Raw genomic sequence first — 22,743 nt, forward strand, 5'->3', positions numbered from 1 at the left:
CAGTTCACATGCATCTTCTCCACTAGGATTAAGGCAAGCCTGTGCCACCTGCCTGCTACACCTGGACTGTTATGCCACAAGGTGCCCAGAACACCCCCTCCCAATTCAATCCAAGGCGATGGCCCTCATCCTGGACACCTGGATGAAGTTACACCCAGACATTGTACTCCTTCAGTATGTCGATGACCTCCTGCTTTGTGCAGATACCCTCCAACATTGTGACATCTCGAACTTCTCTGAAAGCCTCTTACCTGCTTCCTCTCTCCTCTTTTCAGTGGAGGACCTGAGATAAGCTGTGCAGACATGAAGCTTAATATCTCTTTCCCAGCTACTGGCTGCCAGAAGCTGATTAAAGTTGATGATGAATGCAAGCTGCACACTTTTTATGAGAAATGCATGGCCACAGAAGTTTCAGCTGGTCCTTTGGGTGAGGAATGGAAGGGATGTATTGTGTGCATCAGTGGAGGCAACGATAAGCAAGGTTTCCCCATGAAACAGGGAGTTTTCACCCACGGCCGTGTTCGTCTGCTATTGAGTAAGGGTCACTCCTGTTACCGCCCCAGGAGGACTGGCGAGCGCAAATGCAAGTCTGCATGTGGCTGTATTGTAGATGCCAACTTAAGTGTGTTGAACTTGGTGATTGTCAGGAAAGGTGAGGAGGACATCCCTGGCCTCACAGACAACACTGTTCTACATCGATTGGGTCCTAAAAGGGCAAGCAGAGTCCACAAGCTCTTCAACCTGTAAGAAGACTAGGACTAAGGCCCCCAAGATCCAGCGTCTTGTACCCCTCGTGACACCTAGATTTCTTCAACACACTCACAGATGTATTGCCCTGAAGAAGCAGCATACTCAGAAGAATGAGGAGGAAGCATCAGAGTATACCAAGCTCCTTGCTAAGAGAACAAAGGAAGCAAAGGAGAAGCGCCAGGAGATGATTTCCAAGGGGTGTAGACTTATCACTGAAACCCTCCTCCACTACGTAGCCGAGCAAAGGATGCAAGGCCTCAAAGCAAAAGGTCCAGTGGTGCAAAGAGCAGGTGGTTTTCCTAGATCACTGCACCTCCCAAGGCACTCGACATCTCACTGAAGAAAGAGTTTCTGCAATGAAAGCCATCCCTTTGCCTCAAGGTCAAAAGCCCCTATATGCTTTCCTAGGATTAATATCCTACTGCCGCTCTTGGATCCCGGGAGCCTCCCTTTTGATGCAACCTCTCTATAATGCCCTGAAATCTAATTCCTTCTCACTTTCCCTGAGGCTGTATACAATTTTGAAGTTCTGAAGGAGATCCTCTCCACAGCCCCTGCTTTGGGCCTCCCAAACTATGAAAAGATTTTCAAACTGTTTGTCTCAGAGAGACAAGGACATGCCACAGGAGTTTTGGCTCAGGCCCATGACAACAGACTCAGACCCATTGGTTATTACTCTTGCCAACTGGACCCAGTGGCCAAGGGAGGACCCTTCTGTCTTAGAGCCGTCTTTGCAGCCCAAGCCCTTTTGGACAAAACCGCTGACCTGGTGTTGGGCCATCCTTTAATCCTCCTTGCCCCTTATGACATAACTGCCATACTAAACCAAGTACAGCCCAAACACCTGTCTTCAGTAAGACACCTCAGATTCCAGTAGGCCTTGCTTCTTCCTGATAACATCACTCTCCTCCGATGTGATACCCTAAACCCATCCACTCTACTTCCACTTCTTAAGGGGGGAACCTCTTTGGAGAAGGATCTCCACCTCGCCTCTCATTCATCACTTTGAAGTGATGAATATGGAGACTTCACACCAACCAACAGTTGAGAATCCTGACTTGACAATCTTTGTGGATGGTTCCAGGTATGCAGACAGCGCTGGACGGTACCACACAGGATATGCAGTCACCACTGAAGATACAGTTCTTCAGGCTTCAGCATTACCTTCCTCCATGTCTGCCCAGGAAGCAGAACTCCAGGCCTAACAATGGCATGTAAGTTGGCAGAAGGAAAAAGAGCTAATGTCCATACAGACTCAAGATACGCCCTCGGCATTGCCTGCGATTTTAGGGTCATTTGGAAAACCAGAGGGTTCCTAACAGCAGCGGGTACACCTGTAAAACACAGTGCAGCTATCAAGGACATAATGGATGCCCTACTCCTACCAGCACAAGTGGCTATACTTAAGGTAAAGGCGCATGGCAAGCTGAATTCCTGGAGAAGCACGAGGCAATCACCTGGCAGATACCGCTGCAAAACAAACTGCAAAGGGAACGCGAGAAGTGGTCAGCAGAGTGAATGCACCCATCCTGGATGATACAGTGGACACCACTGAGGAAACTGTACAGATCACCATGATTCTACAAAACCTTCCTGTGAGCAAGACCTATCTCAAGGAGCAACGAGAAGCAGTTGACAAAGAAGAAAAGGATAAAATGATAAAGAAAGGCGCTACAGAAATTGAAGGGATCATGGAATTAAACAAGAGGCCGTGTCTGCCAGGATCAATGTTCCCTGCAGTGGTGCAGTGGTCCCAAAGTTCCTCTCATCTGTCAAAAACTTTGATGAACGCCGTGATCAACAAATACTACTTAGCTCTGGGGATTACTCCACTTACCAACAACTTTTGCAAGTCATGCACCATCTGTGATAAATGTAACCCAGGAAGAATGGAAAGGGTATCTTTAAAGCATCTGGCAAAAGCCCAGTACCCCTTCCAAAGGATACAGATCGACCACATCAAGATGCCCAAAAATAAATAAAAAATAAATGGCCAATACGGGTACGCATTAGTCATCATATCCTAGAGGCCTATCCCTTCACCAACATGACAAAGACCACAGCTAAGAGACTTTTAACAGTAATAGTGTGCAGATATGGTGTCCCAGAGGTCAAAGAGAGGGATCAGGGGCTGGCTTTCATGGCCTCAGTGACCAAAGAAGTATGGGCAGCCTTAGGGGTCACACTAGCCTTTCACACCCCATACCATCCTCAGAGCAGTGGGAAGGTGGAAAGGTTAAATAGTACAATAAAATCTATAATTCTAAAAATGTCTCAGGAAACGGAAATTAGTTGGCCAGATAGCCTGCCCATAGCCTTATTTAGTGTTAGGTACACTCCAAGGGGAAACCATGGCTTGTCACCCTATGTGATACTGTTTGGTTCAGCCCCCTGACTGGGTTATTACTTTCAACAGCAATTACAGCTCCAATCTGATGTATTGACTGATTATGTGACTGCTTTATCTCGAGAATTAACCCGTATCCCTTTGCAAGTGTTTTCTTCATTCCAGAAAGCTAGATACAGGGTCACAAAAGTTAGTCTCTGGTGACTCGGCACTGGTGAACACGTTTGTGAGGAAACATCAGTCAAAGTGGCCGGAAGAAGCTCATGTATACACGCCTCCCACTGTAAAAAAGTCCCTGTACCTGAGGAAGAGGCTGAGGGGACCAAATGATTCTATATATCCTTTTCATTGTGATTATTACTCAGGCACAAGAGGTAGCCATCAAACAAAAAGATGGTATGACCCAATTCTGGTATAACTCATCGTAATACACATGTTGCCACTTTTATATCCTCTTACGAACAGATACTTCCAGGTACTATGTACCAGATCCAGACCTGGGGCAGAGCAGTAAGACCCTTGACTGTGTATGTATGCATCACTGACATCTATTGGGGTAACAACTGTGATTCCTGGGGAGCAGTGGGTTGGAACACTGGGGGTACAAACTGGGGGTACAAACCCGGAAGTGCCCAAAATAAAAAGGATAATAATGAGAGGTCACTTTTAGATAGAATGACAATCAACAAGCACACTGATCAGTATTTCACCAAGGAGTTCAGGCTGACCATTAAGAATCCTAGCCCAGAAGACAGCGGGACCTATGTTCTGGGCCTATGGTGGGGAAGTGGGTATTCTGGTCTTAAAAAACCTTTCCAACTGAAAGATATGTTCAATAACCCGGAATGAGGAGTTTCCTATTCTACATCCAGCTCCAACCCCCTGAGGCCCCATATACAGATGTTAAAGGTCATGGTGGCCATAGCAGATCCTACCTTTGAAGATATTATGGCTGCAGAAACCGGGTTCTCAGATGTCAACCTGTGGCTAGAGTGGATGATGTACAGTGCAGGGAAACATAACAAAACCAATTGTTATGTATGTGGGGGGGGGGGGGGGCTAGGCCTCTGAACCCCTGAACATGAAAAAACCTCATGGCCTTAGATATGGTCCTAGCTGAAAAGGGGGGGGGGGGTGTGTAAAATGTTACCTGAAACGAGTACATGCTGTACTTATATCCCAGATAACACTGGCCCAAATGGTAAAGTAACCTTGGCCATCAGGAAACTTGAGGATCTGTCTAAGGAATTAAAAAACAATTCAGGGCTCACTAACCCCTGGGATCAATACTCCACCTGGATCAAAGGAGTGTGGCAATGGTTAGTAACACAGATAGGAATAACCATCCTGATAATTTTAGTGACTTTGTCCATCATGGTCTGCTGTATTCTCCCCTGTCTTAAAAAGTGTGTACAAAAAGCTGTTGACCAAGCCACTCCCACATTTGTGAACCAGGAAATACCAGATTAAGATTATGAAATGCACTCCATTACAGACACTCCCTCCCCCAAGATGTAACACCAAAAGTGTTATAGGGACAGACAGCACCTGACTGCCCTTCTCCAGGCTGCATCGAGGGGGGTAGTGAGTTTGTTGCTGCCCTTCTCTATATGCAGTCCGAAAAAAGTTGTTGACGGAATGGGCCAGGTGGAGTAGGATTTAGTGCAAGGGACATATTTAGAATAGACATTTTAAGGGGGGGGGCTGTAATGGATGTGACCAAGGTATCACATTAAATCGTCATATAAGGTATTAGGTAGAATGTTAAAATGCCTATTTCAATATGTAATATCACAACATAAGCTTTCTAAACCTTAACTTTACTTCAGATAACTATTAGCTCTCCCCCCCCCCCCCCCTTATCTTGAAGCCGAACCGCAAAAAATTATAAAAAGACTGTGCCACTTTTTCTGAAAAGTGCGCCCAAGACAGACATGACATCAACATCCAACGTCTCGTCTCGTCTTGAAGAAAGAGGAAGAAGAAGTTACCAAAATATCCAATATAGCTATGATTAATTACTAAACTTGCTAAATCAGCTAAAAGCATATATACATAGATTTGTTACAGTAATACAGCAATATGTCACAATAATATGTTTTGCATACATCTCGCTTTGCTTGTTTCTTTCATGACCAGCCGGTATTATATAAACGCAAAAGGGGATAAAGATCAGAAAGTAATTTCATAGCATGCATGCTTTATACTCAATAATTTGATCAGGGGCAGATATAAAAATATCAGACCTTGGTGTCTGATCCAAAACATTTTGGTGCCCAACGTGGGGCTATGGGCTCTGTACCAGAGGATAGCCGATCAAGAAGGGACCGGGACAAGCGAATACGGAGACTGGATGTGGAGATTGATCACCTCTAGAAACAGTAAGACGCTTTTGATATCTTGATTATTTAGTCTACTGTTTATCCTGTACTCGTGATTGGCTAATCTCTGTCTATATCGGCTCTCCACAGTCATATTGTAATGATTAATGATCCCCCCCCCCCCCCCCCCATTTGGTTTGCAACAGAACATGTGAACAGACAAGAAATGTGTGTGAACACCATTAAAGTCTATGGGATACGAACATGAAAAATAAAAAGTGCTAATTTTAAAGGTTTATATGCAAGTTATTGCCATGAAAAGTCTATGGGGCCAAGAGGACATGTGGCTGCAGAGAAGCCACGGCCCACTGGTTAGGCAGGGACCCCTGCGACAAGAGACTCTGAGCTATAGGCCCTAGATTAAGGGCTATAGCCTCAATAGCCACCCCCAAGAAATGCCACTGGTTGGGGCCATAATCCATAAGTGGAAAGACCATAATTTCACCATAAACCTGCCTGACCAGGTCTCTTCGCAAAATTTCTGACAAAGGAGTGAAAAGAATTATCAGAAGAGTTGTCCAAGAGCCAAGGACGAGAGTTGAGGGGACACCTGGATGTTCGGATTTGACGGATTCGGCCGAACTTTGGCAAAAAGTTTGGGTTCGGGACCGAACTTGACCCAAACTTGACCCCGAACCCAAACCCCATTGAAGTCAATGGAGACCCGAACTTTTGAGGACTAAAATGGCTCTAAAAAAGTAATGGAAAGGACTAGAGGGCTGCAAATGGCAACAAAATGTTAAGAGCATGGCAAGTGCTCTGCAAACAAATCTGGATAGGGAATGTCGTAGAAATTTGATTGCTATGCTATCCACACAGCCCCATCTACTGCTGTGCTTCCAATAAGCACCCATTTCCGTCTTAAAGATATAATGCTTTCAGGCTTACCTTCCAACACATTCATCCCAATGAACAGACTCAACCATCCTTCTACGTTCTCAGTTCCATGCTTCTGCCCCCCCCCTGGGGGCTCAACATCGCCTTTTATTATCTCCCAAAGAATGACAAACAGGAAGTCCTGCCCCCAATAGGCAAGCACTTCCTTAGTACAGAAAATGACATCACAGGAAATGACATACATTAAAAGGGAGGGCATTCACAAGAGGAAATGCACACGCCCCCTTTTAGTCAGAATGGAGCACAGATCATAGTGCTTTTAAAGTAAACAGTATGGGGTGAGCTCATTATGATTCTTAAAAGCTTGAGACAATCTGCGGGGACTTTGCTACTGGTGTTGTTAACATACGGTACAAGTATTTTAACAAGGCAGATACCAATGTCCTCTCATTAAAGCAGATATGTATCCAAAAAGGATAACGTAGCCACACAGAGATAAAATAATATGTCTATCTTGTTATGTAGACTTCGCTTCTCTAATGCCCATATTCATTTGAAGGCAAAAAGCCCAGCGCATTGCGCTTGATGCCTACAAACATCCACAGACACAGAGAACACGTCTCAAATCCGATGAGAAGGTTTTCATACTGACTTTTTACCACTGGTCTCAATTTGACCCAAGTGCGCTCTGATAGAGCGCTCCTCTATCAAACCAGACACAGGGAGACAGATGGCAAACTATAAAACACACATCCTAGAATAAAATGTTATACAATCAAATTTTCCACAACAGTCCTTCCTTTTTTGTCATATGTCCCTCGATGAATCTTGATCTTCTTCTTACACCTGGCCTTACAGTCCATATGAGTCCATAAAAAGGAAAACACGGCTTGACATGTAGACTTTTCCTCAGGAGGGATGACATGGTGAGCTGTAGTAGTCGCTGGTCGGTCTGGGATCCTCTGTGTCTTTTTCTTGGGTCAGGCATCTTGGGCTCATCTGCTCGGGCTCTGGTCACGCGTCCAATCAGGCAACAGGAACACCTCATCGCGGAATTTAGAAGAATAGAAACAAAAACAACATGAATAAATATACCCCTAATTCCTTCAAATATGATCCGCTGCAAAAATAAAAATGAAATGCCCCCAGATTCCCAGACCCTTAAGAAGATTCCAACCTTCACTAGCTATAGCTCTGGCTTTGCCTTTTAGGTTTCTTAGCCTTATCCATATGGGTCTGAACTTTGTCACCAGTATCCCCGATCCAGGTATAGCAATCTTTACTTATGAAATCCCAGGAACCACCCTTGGGCTGTGGGAACTTCCTTGTAGCTTCAACAGTTACATGAAAACATCCCATCCTCAATGGATGAGAAATTGTTCAATTGTTTCATAAGCTCAAGCCCCACCGTGTACAAGCAATTCCCTTCCAGCTGTCCCTGCCATCCTCACCGTCTCTCGCGCCATCAGAATCGGCCGCGACATAAGATGCTGGGACAAGATTCACCAGCACACATGAACCTCTTGCCTTAGGGGAATTACCTTATAAGCTGTAGATCCACATTAATACCAGACTAGAGCTGAAACACGCTTGTTATCCCAATACCAAAACTGTCAAGAACCAGAGCTATTTTTAAAATTATAATAAATTTTACCCTCTAGAAAGGTCTCATTAAATTCTATTGTCATGTGTCTGTTTGGATTGTACTAGTTTGTCAAAAACTCCTCACACCAATATGCCTATATATCTCATACACCGCTGTCATTGCTGGGGCACTTAGAGCTCAGTGGAGACTCAGAGTAGACCCCACCATGTGTCCTGTTCACTTCCTTAGCTAGTTGGAAAATACACTTTAAAAATATAAATAAAAAGATACTTCTCATCCTTTTCTCCTTCTTCAATCTTCTTTACAACGACCCAGTCACCTGTCACAAACTTGGCTAGAATTAGAGTAGTTAGTATTATTGGTTTGAAAATTTGTCATTCTCATCACTCTCATCCCCCCTTTTTTCCTCATTACAAACTGGAGGAAAACACACAGGGTAAACTGTGAAATAGCCTATGATACTTTTACCTTCATATACACTTTCAGAAACTCCTTGGACCTGAAAAGATACTTATAAACAAAAGTTATTACTCTGTCCTTCATAGACAATACAACATTCGTGTACATTGGTAAATTGCCATTGACATTCCTCAAAACCGATAATAACTAAACCCTCTGTAACCCTTACTTTCACGTTCTTACTAAAAATACAACACCGGCGACACGTAAGAGAGCTGCCGCGGTGGGTTCAGACATCTTCTTGTTACCACATACAAACAATGAGAATACTAAAACCTGAGACAAACACTTAGATACAAATGTGGGGGAGATATTTCATAGTTCCAAATCAAAAATTACAAATTTAAAAACAACCAAATGGAATTCTGCCTTCTCTCTTAGCGATAGAAAAAAATGAAATACATACAATGGGAAAGACACAAGAACATCTCAGAATATTGTATGGACCAGCCACACAAAGTTCTAAAATGGGCATGAGAATTCCAACCACAGTTCCTCCTCTGAGAATCACAAAAGCAAGTACTACACATCCATCAGCTCACTCAGCCTTACAGATTTCTGAAGCCTCAGTTGCGATATATCAACTTCCAGAGGGATACCCAAAATAGTATCCTTGGACCACCTATGTCAATCTTTGAAGGGCTAATGGCCTTTAGCCCCAAAACTAGGATCCTTATGTACTGTGTAGCAGTCTGACTGTGGGAAGCCTCCAATCCTTCCCTTGCATGAACCTCCTAGTGCCCACGGCGATTCGAATCGGCTTATCGTCTTACCCCTGCGTCCAGGGAAACCGTTGCACCTACTTTGGGGACCACCGCCAGGTGCCATCTTGTGCGGTGGATTAACGGACTACAGCTAGTCCCTCAACTAGAAACTCCACCTGAGGTGTTATCACCCCCCGAATTAAGTCTCTACCCCTCACAGTATATGCGTACACAAGCGTTTCCTTTGTACGCCCATACACTGCGTCGCCAGATTTAGCCGCACAGAAAACACAATTACTCCCGCTTACTCTACAGAACAATGTGGCTTCTCTCTCTGTATCTAGATATTACAACAAACAACATGGATGCCTCCTGTTTGCTCTCTACCCAAAACTGTATTACAGTACAAACCTTAGAAAAAACTGAAATTAAAATTTAAAACTCTCTTTTAAACGCCAATATCTTCCATTGTGCTTCCAAACATGAGTCAGAAAACCCCCGACTCCTCCCATCAACTTCCTGTGTCTCCAAAAGGTTGCAGCATGAACCCAGCAAACAAGTTCATTTACATATCAATGTTACAGGAAAAGGGAGAGGGAGCCTCGCCTCATATGCAGGCTATACAATACAAATTTAACAAAAAACAAAACAAACAAATTGCCCTCTGTGAAACTTCCATACATTTGTAAAATAAAAATAACACACCGCTGTGTACAAAACCTCAGTTCAAGCTAGTTTCACCATCCACTGAAATTAAACGCAAAATAGAGATTTACACTGAAAACCAAAAATTCACGACAGAAAATGCAATAGCTTAACTGAAAAATCACATAAAAGGTACAAAAGTAGAATTCACTTAAAGGAGATGGTGCCTAGAGAGAGGTGCCCAGACCACATGGTCTAAGAACAAGATGGTGGCTCATGTCACATGGTTTCACACACAAGGCAATGGTGTCTGCACCTTCCCCTATAGGAATGCTTAGATTTTCAAAAATGGCCTCCAAGCCTGGTCACATGGCAGACAACAAAAGCTAGGCTTCAACAAAATGGCGGTTTTTCCCGCCAAAACCATAACTTCTCCCCACAAACTTACACATTTGAAAATGCACACTTAAACAGACACACAGTTTAGGAACAGTTCCACTGAAAAGTATGTAATCTTACTACACAATTGAGAATGCACTCTTAGTAACACATGTTATCCAATGAAACAAAAACACCACATAAAACCACAATATAACACAATATATCCCAGGCCAGCTCAAACAAAGCTAGCATAACAAGCCATTGTTTCCCTTCCCACAGGGCGTATCCCATTCAACACAAGGCCGCATGGCACAGAATCTTGCAGTTACAAACTGCTCTACAAAACTCATGCAGTCTACTTGTTTCATACATAGGTAAAAATCAAAATTCATCCATTTCTCACATGCATTACAAACTTGTTATCCAAATCACACACACATTCTCACACACACACACACACACACACACAATCAAACTTCCAGCATTATCTCAAAAAGATGGAAAATGGTTCTTTTCACAAAGCAGAACCTCCCCAATGCATCAGGCAGAGAAGACGTATCCCTTTTCTCAGCACAACAAAGTTTTGACGTCCTGGACTTGGTTCTGTTCTCCCCTTTCTGCCTGTGCAGATGGGGGGCTCTGGTTGGTCCCTTCATGGTCGCCATAATGTCGTAGAAATTTGATTTCTATGCTATCCACACAGCCCCATCTACTGCTGTGCTTCCAATAAGCACCCATTTCCGTCTTAAAGATATAATGCTTTCAGGCTTACCTTCCAACACATTCATCCCAATGAACAGACTCAACCATCCTTCTACGTTCTCAGTTCCATGCTTCTGCCCCCCCCCCCCCCCTGGGGGCTCAACATCGCCTTTTATTATCTCCCAAAGAATGACAAACAGGAAGTCCTGCCCCCAATAGGCAAGCACTTCCTTAGTACAGAAAATGACATCACAGGAAATGACATACATTAAAGGGGAGGGCATTCACAAGAGGAAATGCACACGCCCCCTTTTAGTCAGAATGGAGCACAGACCATAGTGCTTTTAAAGTAAACAGTATGGGGTGAGCTCATTATGATTCTTAAAAGCTTGAGACAATCTGCGGGGACTTTGCTACTGGTGTTGTTAACATACGGTACAAGTATTTTAACAAGGCAGATACCAATGTCCTCTCATTAAAGCAGATATGTATCCAAAAAGGATAACGTAGCCACACAGAGATAAAATAATATGTCTATCTTGTTATGTAGACTTCGCTTCTCTAATGCCCATATTCATTTGAAGGCAAAAAGCCCAGCGCATTGCGCTTGATGCCTACAAACATCCACAGACACAGAGAACACGTCTCAAATCCGATGAGAAGGTTTTCATACTGACTTTTTACCACTGGTCTCAATTTGACCCAAGTGCGCTCTGATAGAGCGCTCCTCTATCAAACCAGACACAGGGAGACAGATGGCAAACTATAAAACACACATCCTAGAATAAAATGTTATACAATCAAACTTTCCACAACAGGAAATAACTTAAAATAACACAAAAAAAAAAAAAAATATATATATATATATATATATATATATATATATATATATATATATATATGGAGGAGGCCCCCTTCTCAGAAGAAGAGGTACAGGAAGTGATTAAAAACCTCAGAAACTCAAGGCACGATGCCACACATATGGTGGGAATGCCCCAGAATACGCCCTTTCTGGAAAAAAATATTCAATTTAATGGATAAGCTAGTGGGAAAATAAAATACTTTAAAATAAAAAAAATAAAAAATTATAATCTTGACCTAGGAGGACAAGGTCCATATGGAGTAGGAGGTTGAGGTGGCGGTGGATGTGGCGGTGTAGGTGGAAGCGGTGTGGAGGAGGACGAGGTAGCCAACACTGGTTCAAAAATACAACAATGGCTGGGTAAGGCCGGTGATGTGTCAAATTCTGTCCCCGTCTGATAGTGTCTGCCCTGTACTGCGTTTGCTCAGTATGTAGGACAATGGGATTTAGAAAATCTCCGAAGACAAACGGCGCTGCGCAGTGAGTCCAGGTTCAAGCCACCCCATCCGAGGTTCAAGCTGAGCGAAGCAAGGCCGCGCCCGAAGCGCAGAGAGCGAAGTGTGCCGAGCGAAGCGAGTCTGTGAGGGGCCCTGTTACTATGTGCTACCGTATGTCCACTTGGATGGTGGGGCTTGAACCTGCACTCACGGAGCAGGCGCCGTTCATCTTCCGAGATTTTCGGAATATCCTTGTCCTTGGGCCGGACACTATCCGATGGCCAGACAGTTTTTGTCAGAACACCGGTATACATGTCTATTCTGCACATGGTACGGACAAGTCCTGTGGGATCCATGCCTGGTTCATTTTAATGAATGTGAGCTTGCCCACATTGGCTCTGGACAAGCGGCTGCGCTTGTCTGTGATAACGCCCCCTGCCGTGCTAAATACACGTTCAGATAATACAATGGCTGCAGGGCAGGCCAGCACCTCCAAGGCGTAAAGGGCAAGCTCAGGCCATGTGCCCAATTTGGAGACCCAGAAGTTGAAGGGGGCAGACCCGTCATTCAGTACGTGTAAGTATGTACACACATACTGCTCCACCATGTTGGTGAAATGCTGCCTCCTGCTAAGATGTTCCATCTCAGCTGGTGGTGCTGGTTCTTGTAGCGTGCTGACAAAGCTTTTCCACATTTCGGCCATACTAACCCTGCCTTCTGAGGTGCTGGCGGTGCCCCGGCTGCATTGGCGACCTCTTCCTCCTCCTCTGCCTTCGCCTTGTGCTTCCACGTACCCCTGCTGTCAGGTGCGAATGCCACCAGCAGCACGTCTACCAGCGTGCGCTTGTACTCGCGCATCTTACGATCACGCTCCAGTGAGGGAATTAAGGACGGCACATTGTCCTTGTAATGGGGATCCAGCAGGGTGGCCACCCAGTAATCAGCACCAGTTAGAATGTGGGCAACTCGGTGGTCGTGGCGGAGACACTGCAGCATGTAAACGGTCATGTGTGCCAGGCTGCCCAGAGGCAACGAAAAGCTGTCCTCTGTGGGAGGTGTATCGTATGTGTCCTCTGTATCCCCCCAGCCACACACTAGTGATGGCAATGAGCTGGTCTGGGTGCCACCCTGCTGTGAACATGGTTCCTCCTCCTCCATCTCCTCCTCATCCTCCACCTCGTCATCCTCCAGAACTGTGCCCTTGCTGCTGGAAAATTGTGTACCTGGTGTTTGTTGGTGCAGAAACCCACCCTCATAGCCACTTGTGAATGACTGCCCTGAAAGCCTTGCAAATGATCCCTCTTCCTCCTCCTCCTCCTGTGCCACATCCTCTTCCATCATCGCCTGAAGCATTTTTTCAAGGAGGCATAGAACTGGGATAGTAATGCTGAGAATGGCGTCATCGGCACTGGCCATGTTGGTGGAGTACTCAAAACAGCGCAACAAGGCACACATGTCTCGCATGGAGGCCAGGTTATTGGTGGGGAGGCGGTGTTGTTCCGCAGAGTGACTCACGCGTGCGTGCTACAGCTGAAACTCCACTATCGCCTGCTGCTGCTCGCACGGTCTGGCCAGCATGTGCAAGGTGGAGTTCCACCTTGTGGGCACGTCACATATGAGGCGGTGAGCGGGAAGGCCGAAGTTACGCTGCAGTGCTGACAGGCGTGCAGCAGCAGGGTGAGAATGCCGAAAGTGCGCACAGACGGCCCGCACTTCTGCCTCTGCAGCAGCTCTGGCATATGGGGGTAATTTTTAAGGAGCCTCTGGACCACCAAGTTCAGCACATGCGCCAGGTAAGGGATGTGCATCAAACCGGCTAAGCCCAGAGTTGCTATGAGATTTTGCCCATTATCACACACCACCAGGCCGGGCTTGAGGCTCACTGCCACCAACCACTCATCGGTCTGTTGTTCCATGTCCCTCCACAACTCCTGCGCGGTGTGTGGTTTTTGCCCCAAACAGGGAAGTTTTAAAACTGCCTGCTGTCGTTTACTGGCTGTGCTGAAGTTGGTGGTGAAGGTGCTATGCTGACTGGATGAGGAGGCGGTAGAGGATGAGGAAGCGGAGTAGGAGGAGTTAGCAACAGAAGGCAAACTGAAGCGCCCTGCAATCCTCGGTGGTGGAAGGATATGTGCCAAACTGCTATCCGCCTCAGGCCCAGCCGCCACTGCATTTACCCAGTGTGCTGTTAGGGAAATATAACGTCCCTGACCATGCTTACTGGTCCACGCAACCGTAGTTAGGTGGAGCTTGCCACAGATGGCATTGCACAGTGCACACCTGATTTTGTCCCCCACTTGGTTGTGCAGGGAAGGGATGGCTCACCTGAAAAGGTAGTGGCGGCTGGGCACAACGTACTATGGGACAGTCAATGCCATCAGGCTTTTAAAACTCTGCGTCTCCACCAGACGTAATGACAGCATTTCAAAGGCAAGGAATGTTGAAATGCTGGCATTCAGGGCCAGGGATCGTGGGTGGCTAGGGGGGTACTTCCTCTTCCGCTCCAATGTTTGGGAGATAGAGAGCTGAACGCTTCCATGGGACATTGTGGAGATGGTTGGTGACCCAGGTGGTAGTGTTGCTGGTAGATCCTCTGTTTGCGGGTTGGCAGGTGCCACTGTCACTACAGAGGTAGATGAAGAGGCTGAGACTGCAGCAGAAGAGGAAGAAGGAGGAGGCAGAGACCTTTCTTGGTTTTTGAGGTGTCTACTCCACTGCAGCTCGTGCTTTGCACTTAGATGCCTGCTCATGCAGGTTGTGCTCAGGTTGAGAACGTTTATGCCTCGCTTCAGGCTCTGATTGCACAGCGTGCAAACCACTCGTGTCTTGTCATCAGCACATTGTCTGAAGAACTGCCACGCTAGGGAACTCCTTGGACCTGGCTTTGGTCTGCTCGGTCCCTTGCTGTGTTGGGCAGTAGCAAGCGTACTGTCTAGGGGACAGACGCTCCGCTTTTGCACCCTGCTCCCTCTTCTGCTGTGCTGGTGGCTCTGTGCGACCACTGCCTCTTTCTCCGAACTACACTTGTCACCTGCATGACATTGATTCCATGTGGGGTCCAGGACCTCATCATCCTCCACATCATCTTCCACCCAGTCTTCGCCTCCTTGTCGGTCTGCACAATTGCGAAAGCAGCAGCATTTGGCACCTGTGTTTCGTCATCATCCGAGACGTGCTGCGATAGTCCTCCCATGTACTCATCTTCAAACATAAGTGATTGGGCATCAGTGCACTCAATCTCTTCCACTTCTGGGGCAAGGCTAGGTGGATGGCCCTGGGAAACCCTGCTAACAGAGTCATCAAAAAGCAGAAAAGACTGTTGCATGATTTGGGGCTCATGCTGCTTGGCTGATTTGCAAGGGGGTGATGTGAAAGACTGATGGACATCGGCTGCAGGTGCCAACTCTGAGCTTTCATCAGTAGTGATGGCCGAACGGTTCGCCCGGCGGTCGTTTCGCGGCGAATTTCCGACTTTCGCCGTCCGCGGGTTCGAACGCCTTTTTCCGTCGTTCGCCCCGGCGGACTTACGTGTTTAATGTATACAAGAACTTTAACCTTTCGTGACACGTTTATCATGTGTTACAGGACAACCAATTGAGACATGACAGCTCATGGACACTTGGACATTCCCCCTAACCTATAAATACACCCGATCCGGTGGCCATTTTACATTCTTTCTTCTGTCACTGTAGGGAAAGGATCCTGTGTGGAGTAGGGACAGAGAAAACGCTAGCTATTTGGTACACAAAAGTTCTTTTCAGGACTGGTATAGGTGTTAGGTCAGCAGCCTGAGTTTCTTTTGTCAGTTTAGATAAAGGGACAGAGCGCTGTATGCTGCTATTTTAGGGACAGCTCAGCCAGATTAGTCTTTCTTCATCATCATCATCATCATCATCATTAGCTGTTACTATCAGGTCCACAAAAGAGCTGTTCCAGCTAATCGTTCCAGCCTACTCTTTTTTGCCAATTTGTATAGGGACAGGCAGGAAGCAGTGTGTCAGGCAGTGAGGATAATTTTAAAGACTTGCTGTTACTATTAGTTCCACAAAGGTTCTTTTCAGGACTGGTATCAGTGGTACGGTAATAGGCTTGTACACGTATAATATTCTTTCTTCCAAATATAGAAAGAATATTATACTTGACTGCTGCCCTTCTGCTGCAGTCTGCTAATCATTCACAACTCACTTGTTCCACAAAGCTCTTTATCAGGACTGGTAACTTGGTCTGTCTAGGGTGCTACGGTACATAGGCTTGGGTGCGGTACAGTCTGCTGTTCTGTAAGGACCGCTATCGGTCCACAATACATAGGGTTGCCGTGCACTACTGCTGACCGCTGCCCTATACTGCAGCAGTCCTTCATTGGTATAGGGACTGACGTACAGTCTGCTAATCACTAACACACAACCTGCTTGGTCCACAAAAGTTCTTATAAGGACTGGTAACTTGGTATAGGGTGCTACGGTACATAGGCCTGAGTGCGTTACAGTCTGCTGTTCTGTAAGGACCGCTATCGGTCCACAATACATAGGGTTGCCGTGCACTACTGCTGACCGCTGCCCTATACTGCAGCAGTCCTTCAGCGGTATAGGGACTGACGCACAGTCTGCTAAACACTAACACACAACCTGCTTGGTCCACAAAAGTTTTTATAAGGACTGGTAACTTGGTATAGGGTGCTACGGTACATAGGCCTGAGTGCAGTACAGTCTGCTGTTCTGTAAGGACCGCTATCGGTCCACAATACATAGGGTTGCCGTGCACTACTGCTGACCGCTGCCCTATACTGCAGCAGTCCTTCATTGGTATAGGGACTGACGTACAGTCTGCTAATCACTAACACACAACCTGCTTGGTCCACAAAAGTTCTTATAAGGACTGGTAACTTGGTATAGGGTGCTACGGTACATAGGCCTGAGTGCGTTACAGTCTGCTGTTCTGTAAGGACCGCTATCGGTCCACAATACATAGGGTTGACGTGCACCACTGCTGACCGCTGCCCTATACTGCAGCAGTCCTTCAGCGGTATAGGGACTGACGTACAGTCTGCTAAACACTAATACACAACCTGCTTGGTCCACAAAAGTTCTTATAAGGACTGGTAACTTGGTATAGGGTGCTACGGTACATAGGCTTGAGTGCGGTACAGTCTGCTGTTCTGTAAGGACCGCTATCGGTCCACAATAGATAGGGTTGACGTGCACCACTGCTGACCGCTGCCCTATACTGCAGCAGTCCTTCAGCGGTATAGGGACTGACGCACAGTCTGCTAAACACTAACACACAACCTGCTTGGTCCACAAAAGTTTTTATAAGGACTGGTAACTTGGTATAGGGTGCTACGGTACATAGGCCTGAGTGCGTTACAGTCTGCTGTTCTGTAAGGACCGCTATCGGTCCACAATACATAGGGTTGCCGTGCACTACTGCTGACCGCTGCCCTATACTGCAGCAGTCCTTCATTGGTATAGGGACTGACGTACAGTCTGCTAATCACTAACACACAACCTGCTTGGTCCACAAAAGTTCTTATAAGGACTGGTAACTTGGTATAGGGTGCTACGGTACATAGGCCTGAGTGCGTTACAGTCTGCTGTTCTGTAAGGACCGCTATCGGTCCACAATACATAGGGTTGACGTGCACCACTGCTGACCGCTGCCCTATACTGCAGCAGTCCTTCAGCGGTATAGGGACTGACGTACAGTCTGCTAAACACTAATACACAACCTGCTTGGTCCACAAAAGTTCTTATAAGGACTGGTAACTTGGTATAGGGTGCTACGGTACATAGGCTTGAGTGCGGTACAGTCTGCTGTTCTGTAAGGACCGCTATCGGTCCACAATAGATAGGGTTGACGTGCACCACTGCTGACCGCTGCCCTATACTGCAGCAGTCCTTCAGCGGTATAGGGACTGACGTACAGTCTGCTAAACACTAATACACAACCTGCTTGGTCCACAAAAGTTCTTATAAGGACTGGTAACTTGGTATAGGGTGCTACGGTACATAGGCTTGAGTGCGGTACAGTCTGCTGTTCTGTAAGGACCGCTATCGGTCCACAATAGATAGGGTTGACGTGCACCACTGCTGACCGCTGCCCTATACTGCAGCAGTCCTTCAGCGGTATAGGGACTGACGCACAGTCTGCTAAACACTAACACACAACCTGCTTGGTCCACAAAAGTTTTTATAAGGACTGGTAACTTGGTATAGGGTGCTACGGTACATAGGCCTGAGTGCGTTACAGTCTGCTGTTCTGTAAGGACCGCTATCGGTCCACAATACATAGGGTTGACGTGCACCACTGCTGACCGCTGCCCTATACTGCAGCAGTCCTTCAGCGGTATAGGGACTGACGTACAGTCTGCTAAACACTAATACACAACCTGCTTGGTCCACAAAAGTTCTTATAAGGACTGGTAACTTGGTATAGGGTGCTACGGTACATAGGCTTGAGTGCGGTACAGTCTGCTGTTCTGTAAGGACCGCTATCGGTCCACAATACATAGGGTTGCCGTGCACTACTGCTGACCGCTGCCCTATACTGCAGCAGTCCTTCATTGGTATAGGGACTGACGTACAGTCTGCTAATCACTAACACACAACCTGCTTGTTCCACAAAAGTTCTTATAAGGACTGGTAACTTGGTATAGGGTGCTACGGTACATAGGCTTGAGTGCGGTACAGTCTGCTGTTCTGTAAGGACCGCTATCGGTCCACAATAGATAGGGTTGACGTGCACCACTGCTGACCGCTGCCCTATACTGCAGCAGTCCTTCAGCGGTATAGGGACTGACGTACAGTCTGCTAAACACTAATACACAACCTGCTTGGTCCACAAAAGTTCTTATAAGGACTGGTAACTTGGTATAGGGTGCTACGGTACATAGGCTTGAGTGCGGTACAGTCTGCTGTTCTGTAAGGACCGCTATCGGTCCACAATAGATAGGGTTGACGTGCACCACTGCTGACCGCTGCCCTATACTGCAGCAGTCCTTCAGCGGTATAGGGACTGACGTACAGTCTGCTAAACACTAATACACAACCTGCTTGGTCCACAAAAGTTCTTATAAGGACTGGTAACTTGGTATAGGGTGCTACGGTACATAGGCTTGAGTGCGGTACAGTCTGCTGTTCTGTAAGGACCGCTATCGGTCCACAATAGATAGGGTTGACGTGCACCACTGCTGACCGCTGCCCTATACTGCAGCAGTCCTTCAGCGGTATAGGGACTGACGCACAGTCTGCTAAACACTAACACACAACCTGCTTGGTCCACAAAAGTTTTTATAAGGACTGGTAACTTGGTATAGGGTGCTACGGTACATAGGCCTGAGTGCGTTACAGTCTGCTGTTCTGTAAGGACCGCTATCGGTCCACAATACATAGGGTTGCCGTGCACTACTGCTGACCGCTGCCCTATACTGCAGCAGTCCTTCATTGGTATAGGGACTGACGTACAGTCTGCTAATCACTAACACACAACCTGCTTGGTCCACAAAAGTTCTTATAAGGACTGGTAACTTGGTATAGGGTGCTACGGTACATAGGCCTGAGTGCGTTACAGTCTGCTGTTCTGTAAGGACCGCTATCGGTCCACAATACATAGGGTTGACGTGCACCACTGCTGACCGCTGCCCTATACTGCAGCAGTCCTTCAGCGGTATAGGGACTGACGTACAGTCTGCTAAACACTAATACACAACCTGCTTGGTCCACAAAAGTTCTTATAAGGACTGGTAACTTGGTATAGGGTGCTACGGTACATAGGCTTGAGTGCGGTACAGTCTGCTGTTCTGTAAGGACCGCTATCGGTCCACAATAGATAGGGTTGACGTGCACCACTGCTGACCGCTGCCCTATACTGCAGCAGTCCTTCAGCGGTATAGGGACTGACGTACAGTCTGCTAAACACTAATACACAACCTGCTTGGTCCACAAAAGTTCTTATAAGGACTGGTAACTTGGTATAGGGTGCTACGGTACATAGGCTTGAGTGCGGTACAGTCTGCTGTTCTGTAAGGACCGCTATCGGTCCACAATAGATAGGGTTGACGTGCACCACTGCTGACCGCTGCCCTATACTGCAGCAGTCCTTCAGCGGTATAGGGACTGACGCACAGTCTGCTAAACACTAACACACAACCTGCTTGGTCCACAAAAGTTTTTATAAGGACTGGTAACTTGGTATAGGGTGCTACGGTACATAGGCCTGAGTGCGTTACAGTCTGCTGTTCTGTAAGGACCGCTATCGGTCCACAATACATAGGGTTGACGTGCACCACTGCTGACCGCTGCCCTATACTGCAGCAGTCCTTCAGCGGTATAGGGACTGACGTACAGTCTGCTAAACACTAATACACAACCTGCTTGGTCCACAAAAGTTCTTATAAGGACTGGTAACTTGGTATAGGGTGCTACGGTACATAGGCTTGAGTGCGGTACAGTCTGCTGTTCTGTAAGGACCGCTATCGGTCCACAATACATAGGGTTGCCGTGCACTACTGCTGACCGCTGCCCTATACTGCAGCAGTCCTTCATTGGTATAGGGACTGACGTACAGTCTGCTAATCACTAACACACAACCTGCTTGTTCCACAAAAGTTCTTATAAGGACTGGTAACTTGGTATAGGGTGCTACGGTACATAGGCTTGAGTGCGGTACAGTCTGCTGTTCTGTAAGGACCGCTATCGGTCCACAATAGATAGGGTTGACGTGCACCACTGCTGACCGCTGCCCTATACTGCAGCAGTCCTTCAGCGGTATAGGGACTGACGTACAGTCTGCTAATCACTAACACACAACCTGCTTGTTCCACAAAAGTTCTTATAAGGACTGGTAACTTGGTATAGGGTGCTACGGTACATAGGCTTGAGTGCGGTACAGTCTGCTGTTCTGTAAGGACCGCTATCGGTCCACAATAGATAGGGTTGACGTGCACCACTGCTGACCGCTGCCCTATACTGCAGCAGTCCTTCAGCGGTATAGGGACTGACGTACAGTCTGCTAAACACTAATACACAACCTGCTTGGTCCACAAAAGTTCTTATAAGGACTGGTAACTTGGTATAGGGTGCTACGGTACATAGGCTTGAGTGCGGTACAGTCTGCTGTTCTGTAAGGACCGCTATCGGTCCACAATACATAGGGTTGCCGTGCACTACTGCTGACCGCTGCCCTATACTGCAGCAGTCCTTCATTGGTATAGGGACTGACGTACAGTCTGCTAATCACTAACACACAACCTGCTTGTTCCACAAAAGTTCTTATAAGGACTGGTAACTTGGTATAGGGTGCTACGGTACATAGGCTTGAGTGCGGTACAGTCTGCTGTTCTGTAAGGACCGCTATCGGTCCACAATAGATAGGGTTGACGTGCACCACTGCTGACCGCTGCCCTATACTGCAGCAGTCCTTCAGCGGTATAGGGACTGACGTACAGTCTGCTAAACACTAATACACAACCTGCTTGGTCCACAAAAGTTCTTATAAGGACTGGTAACTTGGTATAGGGTGCTACGGTACATAGGCTTGAGTGCGGTACAGTCTGCTGTTCTGTAAGGACCGCTATCGGTCCACAATAGATAGGGTTGACGTGCACCACTGCTGACCGCTGCCCTATACTGCAGCAGTCCTTCAGCGGTATAGGGACTGACGTACAGTCTGCTAAACACTAATACACAACCTGCTTGGTCCACAAAAGTTCTTATAAGGACTGGTAACTTGGTATAGGGTGCTACGGTACATAGGCTTGAGTGCGGTACAGTCTGCTGTTCTGTAAGGACCGCTATAGGTCCACAATAGATAGGGTTGACGTGCACCACTGCTGACCGCTCACCTATACTGCAGCAGTCCTTCAGCGGTATAGGGACTAAGAGTTTTGTCACAGGGTCATTTAAAAAATGACATGCAGAGGAAGAGGCAGGCCCTTCCGCAGGGGTGGTAGGGGTAGGGCAGGAGCAACAGGCTTGAGCCAAAGTGGGAAGTTGCAGAAGGTGCGTTCAATTACTTTAAAGGATGCACCAGACTTGGTTGAGTGGCTCGCTCAGCCTTACTCTTCTGCACCCTCCTCATCCTCTCGATCTGCACCCTCTTCTTCACTCTCTGCTATGTGCACCCCCAAAGACACTACCACCAACAACACGACCACCACCACCACCACCACATACCTTCCGCTTGAGTCACTGGAATTATTTTCCGATCCATATCAAGAGGACATTTCTGATGCGCAGCCACTCTTGGTATTGGATCAGGAAGAGGAGGTAGCAACAAGCGCTACTCAGCAGTCTGACGCCAGTACCCAGATCAGCCCAAGGAGGAGGTTGGTCCCCGGTGTTGCTGCCTACTCTACTTATAGCGGTGGGGAAGGTGACGTTGATGATGACGTGTCTAGTGATGTCACGTGGGTGCCCACAAGAGAGGAAGAGGAGGGGAGTTCAGAGGGAGATATGGACCAGCAGATAGGGAGGAGAAGCAGCAATGACTTACATTGCACAGCAGGGACAAAGCAGACTGCAAATGTATCAGGAGCGAGTCATCGACCATGTACGGTCACATCTGGCGCTCCCAGGACACCGGCACATGGCTCCGCAGTGTGGGCTTTTTTTAACGTGTCCGCTGCTGACAATAGCG

General features: G+C 47.0%; 1 pseudogene; it reads left to right on the plus strand.

The window, feature by feature from the left end:
- Window positions 1-300: 300 nt before the first annotated feature.
- Window positions 301-1,090, plus strand: LOC143925717 (small ribosomal subunit protein eS6 pseudogene; annotated as a pseudogene).
- The last annotated feature ends 21,653 nt before the right edge of the window (window positions 1,091-22,743 follow it).

This window comes from Lithobates pipiens, unplaced genomic scaffold, assembly GCF_037356315.1.
Source record: "Lithobates pipiens isolate NorthernLeopardFrog02 unplaced genomic scaffold, aLitPip1_a1.2 Scaffold_22, whole genome shotgun sequence".
NCBI lineage: Eukaryota > Metazoa > Chordata > Amphibia > Anura > Ranidae > Lithobates > Lithobates pipiens.